The following is a 7,459-nucleotide window of genomic DNA, read 5'->3' as shown; positions in this document are numbered from 1 at the left end:
CTAGGGAAGCGATTTGTTTGTTCTTGTAGTAACAGTCCATCTGCCTCCATTTTTCCTGTGGGTTTTTCTTTTAAGAGGTGTCTTTTATTCTTCTAGCCACTCCAGGCTGGTCTGCTCATCCTTTCAAGTGGAGATTTCTCATCTCTGGAGATCTTGATGTGGTTCCGGTTTCTACCTATAGTTTTATGTATTGCAAAGGCTCCGCAAGAAGCCTCATTCACTGGGTACGCTGTAGCCCCATTTTAGGTATTCCAATCAGTCATAGGCAGAAGACGGACTTACAAGCCTTCAAGCCTTCTAGTGTGGTGTTTCTGACTATTCCTTTCTCTCCCTCTCCAGTGTCTATTCTATATTATAATGCAAGGGAAACCAAGATTAAAACAAACAAACGAACAAACAAAAACAGTCAAGCATCTTAACTTGAATCCCCCCCATTCCAACCATGACTCAATCCCTGTACCTCAGAGCCCTGCCGTTCCAAGGTTGTGCGTATATTATCCTTTATCTCTGTCCCATTTAGCCCTTTCGAACATGCCCAATTGTTCTCCCATCTGCCCCGTTTCTCTACTTCCCTCTCCCTCTCCCTCCCTGTATTTTGTCCCTCTCCCTAGCGTAGTGGTTACGAATCGGGCTGCGAACCTTAAGGCCAGCGGTTCGAAACTACCAGCCGCTCCGCGGGAGAAAGATGAGGCTTTCTACTCCCGTAAAGATTTACACCTTCGGAAACCCTGTACAGGGTCTCTATGGGTCGGAACCGACTCAACGGCACTTAACAACAACAACCCTAGCATCCAAGCTCTCCTGTGTCCAGACCCCACCCTGCGCTCTGCCCTCCCCCTACTCATCTCATTTAACCAGACCAGTCTAGACAAGATGAAATCTATTCAGTGGGGACTCTGTCTTGCCCCCCACACTCCTAAAATTAAAACTCTGTCTTGAAACCTTTAAGCCAGTCACTTCATGCATTTATAGCTCCCTCATTTTAGGTAGCCAGTAGCTAAGTTGCCCGTCCTTATCTACCCTTTATATAGAGGGGATAGCATTGATGCTTGATGTGAAGACTCCTTCCCTTTCTGTTGGTATTTTGAACTACCTCCATGATTATATATCAAGTTCATCAAATTGTAGCAATTTACCCTTGTTCCCTTTATCAAAAAAAAAAAAAAAATCTTCCTCTAGTCGAGTTCTGATTATCAAGCCATTGAGGCTAGGTCAAATGGGTGCTATCTGCAAGATTGATTGTTGTTGTGTGTCTCCCCTCCCTTCATATCTGCTGGATGCTTCTTTCTCTGCTGTAGCCCTCTGTGGCTATGGACAAGGACATAGGCTCAGTGCCCAGGTCTTACCACACTTTGGACCAACCAGCACTTCCTCTTCTCTCTCTCATCTCCAGGTCAATGGGAGTCTATGGAATGTGATTGAACTCAGCCCATTTCTTCATTGCTGCCTTTCCCCCTCTTCTAAATACCTGTAGACCAGTGTGGTCGCCAGCAAGCTTACATGCTTGCTCATGTGTTCTCTTTGAGTATCAGTCTTAGAGTGGGTTTTGTTTCTTTGATGGCTTCCCGCCAAACAACTTGGTATTCTTGTAGTAGACAATCTTACTTCCATTTTTGTTTGGGGTTTTTCTTGCTGATCTTTCTTTGAAGTTGTATCTTCTGTTGCTCTAGCTGTTCCAGGCTAGTCTGTTTTCCTTTCTGGTGGAAATGTCCCATGTCAGAAGGTTCTGGATGGGGCTCAGGATTCCATCTAAGGTCCTATACACTGCAACAGCTCCTCAAGAGGCCTAGTTCAGTTTCCCTGGCCAAGTTCTAGAACCCATTTTAGGTATTCCAATCAGTTATAGGCTTCAGATGGGCTTTCACACTTTCTGTAATCATGTTTCCCGACATTACTTTCTATCCCACTCAAGTGTCTCTTTTGCAATAGTAGGCACAGGAAACCAATATTCATAAGACAGTCAAGCATCTTAGTATTATTTCCTCTCTTCAGGGTATGCCTTGATCCCTGTATCACAGAGCCCTGTTGTTCCACGGTTGAGCGTGCATCACTATTTATTTACCTTTGTCCCAGTTAACACATGCAAAACTCTCTCAGTGTTCCCCTGTCAACCTTGTTCTTCCACCCTTTCTCCTTACTGTGTACTGCCCTCCCCAACATCCTAACTATGATATGTCTGCCCCCTATCCTGTGCTCTACTATCACCTCCCTCCACTCACCCCCCATACCCTACCTTCATAAAATTATTTTATGTTAATTGATTGAAAAGTCAGATGAAGCTGTATCAGAATATCAGGTGGTTTACTTTATAATGAAGTTTTTTTAAAATTATGATGATGTCTTTTATTGTTGGTGTTATAAAACATTTCCCTTTCCCGAGGCATTAAAATAACCTTTTTTTTTTGCATTGTTTGATTTGGTTGAGAATTCCTTCTAGGCTAGAAGCGTTTGAAGCTATTTTCCTTCTTTTTCTAGGTTGATGCTTTTTCTTCAGCACTTCAGTTGAGAAGGAAAATACAACCCATCTCGAATTCTTCATTCCTCCACCTGTTTGCTGATCAAGATCCGTAACAAGAATATGCCATCTTGATTTGTGGATCAGTAACGTTCTGCAAGGTATGCATATATTTACTGAAAATGTACATTTGAACATCGAATCCTCTCAATACTCTAATCATAGTTGCACGTTCTCTAGATTTTTTGTGGGGGAAAAGAATGCAGGTCTGTGTGTAAGCATACACAGAACCTTCTGCCAAGTTTAGATGACTCCTTCAGGGGATAATGTTGTCATTTTGGGGGTGGCGAGGGCACAAGCAGGCATTCAGCATTTTCCTTAAGGAACACTGTTTCATTATGGGTAATGCTGCCCTCCCCCCGCCACCCATGCACATCCCCTAAATGCCTTTTGTTGTTCTTGTTACTTGTTATGGAGTCAGTTCTGACTCAGGACAACCCCATGTGTGAAGAGTACACTGCTTTTGTTGTTCAGTGCTGTCAGGTTGGTTCCGACCCATAGCGACCCTGCACAGGGTTTCCGAGGCTGTAAATCTTTATGGGAACAGTAAGCCTCATCTTTCTCTTGTGGAACTGCTGGTGGTTTTGAACTGCAGACCTTGAGGTTACCAGCCCAATTCGTAACCACTACGCTACCAGAGCTCCTTTGTTGTTGTTGTTAGGTGCCATCGAGTCAGTACCGACTCATAGCGACCTTATGCACTGCAGAATGAAACACTGCCCAGTCCTCGGCCATCTCACAATTGTTGCCATGCATGAGTCCATCGATGCTGCCACTTGGCCATTCCATCTCGTTGGGGGTCTTCCTTTTTTCTTTGACCTTCCATCTTACCAAACATGATATCCCTCCTGACAATATGTCCGAAGTATTAGAGATGAAGTTTGGCCATCTTGGCCTCCAAGGAGCGTTCTGTCTGCACTTCTTCCAAAATGGATCTATTGGTTCTTTTGGCAGCTCATAGCACTTTCAGTATTCTCTTCCAACACCATAACTTAAAGCATCAATTCTTCTACAGGCTTCCGTATTCACTGTCCAGCTTTTGCATGCATATGAGGTTATTGAAAATACCATGACTTGGGTCAGGCACACCTTAGTCTTCAAGCTGACATCTTTGCTCTTCTATCCTTGAAAAAGGTCTTGTGCAGCGGATTTGCCTAATGCAATACATTGTTTATTTATTGACTGCTGCTTCCTTGAATGTTGATAGTTGATCCAAAAGAATGAAGTCCTTGACAACTTCACCCTTTTCTCCGTTGATGAGAACTTTGTTTTTTGGTCCAGTGGTGAGGATTTTTGTTTTCTTTACATTGAGATGTAATCCATACCGAAGGCTGTGTTCTTTGGTCTTCATCAGTAAATGTTTTAAGTCCTCTTCACTTTCAGCAAGCAAGGTTGTATCATCTGCATATCTCAGGTTGTTAATGAGTCTTCCTCGAATGCTGCCATGTTTTTCTTCATAGAACCCAGCTCCTCGGATTATTTGCTCAGCATACAGGTTGAATAAGTATGGTGAAAGCTCCTTTATGAGTCCTAAAATTGGGAAGACTAGACTTAGTGTTGACAGTATCCTCAGATAGAAGCCATTCACAATTGTTTTGTTGTTGCTGCAACCAATACTAAGAAATAAAATTTACATCTATGAGCCAGTTCCTACAGGCATAAAGGCACAAATGAAACCAAAAGAAGCTTCATAAAACAATTCTTATCTTTAAGTATATGGGATGTTTGCTATGCTGTATTCTTTTATATTCTTAGTATGAAGTGCCATTGAGTTGAGTGATTCATAGCAACCTTGTCTAGTTTTCCGATGCTATAAATCTTTGTGGGAGTAGAAAGCATCATCTTTTTTTGTGTGGAGTGATTGGTGGGCTTGAACTGCCAATTTTGTGGTTTTCAGTCCAGTGCTTATCCTACAAAGCCACAGCATGCCTGTTCTTTGTATATTTCATTTAACATATGCTGATGCTCATAACTAAATCATTTATCTGTACAATAATGGGACACCTTTGCAGTTTGAAAGATTTATCACTTGCCAGTTTGTTCCTTACTGATTTGGTAGGAAATTAAAGGAAGTTTCTTTTTGCTTGATTTAGTCTGATTTATTTCTCCTTTCCTTACTTCTCATCTTTTTCCTTATTCTTCAGGAGCCATTAAGTGACTTGGTAAAATAAATGGGTAACTTCTGGAAAACATCAGAGCAATCACTTGGCTGTTCTGCAGTAAGAATTGTTAATTGTTGGTAAATGCTGTTGAATCGGTTCCAACCTATAGCGACCTTGTGTAGGGTTTCCGAGGAGTAGCTGGTAAGTTTGAACTGCTGATCAGTGCTAATCCTACAGCACCACACCAGGAGTCCAAACCAAGACATGTCCTTGGGTAGGTTTCTAAGTAAGGATCGCTTTGGCAGTGAGAATAGAAATACAAAAAAATCAGAACTGAAAATTTGAAATCAAGTTAAATCTTGGATAGAATCATCCATTTATAGTAACTTGAATATTTCTTTATTCTTTTCTTGATCCTTTATGTCTGTGTGAATTGGTTGTACATACTGATGCCATCAAATCATATTTGGTTTAAAATATGTCTTTTCTTTTAAATCCTGTTTATCAGCTAAGGGTATCTCAGGTTCTTTCCCAGTGTGATCTCTTCCAGTACTCAATGCTTAACATTTTTCCTTTCAATAAATTACAGGCATTTCTTTTTTTCCCTTGTTATAAAAATAATAAGCTGTGCCCCAGGAAGTTTGGTAAATATAGAAAAGTATAAGAAGATAAAAGATATACTTAATTCTGTCTTATTGTAAGTTGAACTGATATAACTTTTAAAATATAAAATCATTCTTTTTAATTTTTCTAGAATTTAATAAGGGAAAAGAATGAGGCTTAAATGATTAATGAATTTCAGATAAATGGTTTTCAAAGCAATAAATGTTAGTTTCTGAGAGTCCTGGTGTGATGCTGTAGGAAAGCTTTGGTCTGCTAACTGCATGCTTCAAGTTTCAACCCTACCAAGCTGCTCCTTGTAAACCCTATGCAGGGTTACTGTGAGTCAGAACCGACTCCGTGGCAGTAAACAGCAGCAGCAAGAACTTTCCAAAGTCAAAGAAAATTATAAAAAGCATTATGCCTTCTGGATATAAGAAGATAGGAAAAGGTTAATATGAAAACATAATATCCCACAGTTGTCATTGTTGTTAAGTGTTACTGAGTCCGTTTTGACTCATAGCAACCCTGTATAGGGTTTCAGAGGAGTGTTGGTGGATTTGAACCTCTGACCTTTCTGTGCTTGTCCTACACCACTGCACCAGGACTCCTATCCCATGATAGTGATAATGATAAATGACTTTCAGCAAATAATTATATGTAATATTTTTACATAATGATTTTATATCAGTTCATAGTATTGCTTAATTCTATGATCCCCACCGTCTTTTCTGTCACCATGGCTGTATTTCCCAACTACTAATCCTTCCTCTTTAATTCCAACCTTTGCATTAATTTCATTATGACTCACTTTAGTGGTTGTTGCATAAAGTGGAATAATGGTGGTTTAACTGGTCTTCCTTGTTGTTGTTACGTGTCATTGAGTCATTTCTGATTGTGACCCTGTATATGGTTTCTGAGGAGCAGCTGGTGGTTTTGAACAGATGACCTTGTGATTCGAAGTCTAGTGCTGATCTTATGGCACCACTCCAGTTCTTCCTTATAGTATTGTGGATATTATCCTATCACAGATGGCATTGTATTTCAAGATAGATCCAGAAATACTGTTTTTGATGATGAATGCAATACCATTCCTTTTGAATTTGTAATTTCTGGCATAAGACATCATGATTGTCAGAATCAAAATGACCAATATTAGTCCATTTCAGCTCATTAATGTGTAGAATATCAATATTTTCATGCTCCATTTCAGCCTTGACAACTTCCAATTTTCCTAGATTCATACTTCATATATTCCTTGTTCCGGTTATTAGTGGATGTTTGCAAAAGTTCCTCCTCATTTTGAGTTGTACCCCATCAGCAAATGAAGGTGCCTAAAGCTTTACTGCATTCCAGTCATCACTGTCAAATGTACTTTGAGGAGGCAACTCTTCCCCAGTCATATTTTGAGTGCCTTCCAAACTGAAGGGTTCATATTTTGGTATTCTATCTGTCTGTGTTCCACTGCTCTTCATAAGGTTTTCAGCATCTAAACATGAAGAAGTAGTCCACCTCTCCTTCCTAGTCTGTCTTAGTCTGGAAGCTTGCTACAACCTGTCCACCATGGATGACCCTGCTGGTATTTAAAACACTGGTGGCATAGCTTCCAGCATCCCAGCAACAAGCAAGCCACCACAGTATGATAAACTAATAGATGAGAGATAGACAGTTGAAATCAATATTAAGGATGCCAACATTTCAGTGGTAGAATCCTGGAATAGACAGAGTGTATGTGTGATCATCAATTCCAGTTTCCTAAGATCATAGCACAAGATTTTACCATTTGTCCAATAATTCAGTGCAAACCAGTTTTCAATCTTTTGTATCCTGGAAGCAGGATTTTGACCTGAATGATTATATCTGAGAGACTACACCTGACATCCACTTTAATGGGAGTTGATTTTCCCTTACAGAGAACCACCTTAAAGTTGCTCTTCCTTCTCCTGGATTTTAAAAGTCAAGGTTTGTGCAAAGATACAGCATTATATGTCAGGTAATAAATCAAAAACAGAACTTCTACCAATGTGATGAAACAAAATGTGTACAAATATTGAATAAAATTTGCTAAATAATCACTTAAAGTTGCTCTTCCTTCTCCTGGAGTTTTAAAAGTCAAGCTTTGTGCAAAGATACAAAAGGAAATGGTTAATGTACCAAAAGGAAATGGTTAATGTTCAACCATTTCAAGAGATACCATATGAACAAGAGCCAATGATACTCAGAGAGGAAGTCCAAAGTGCAT

This window comes from Chrysochloris asiatica, unplaced genomic scaffold (assembly GCF_000296735.1).
Source record: "Chrysochloris asiatica unplaced genomic scaffold, ChrAsi1.0 scaffold00267, whole genome shotgun sequence".
In the NCBI taxonomy this organism is placed as follows: Eukaryota; Metazoa; Chordata; class Mammalia; order Afrosoricida; family Chrysochloridae; genus Chrysochloris; species Chrysochloris asiatica.
Note: the sequence above shows the minus strand (reverse complement) of the source record.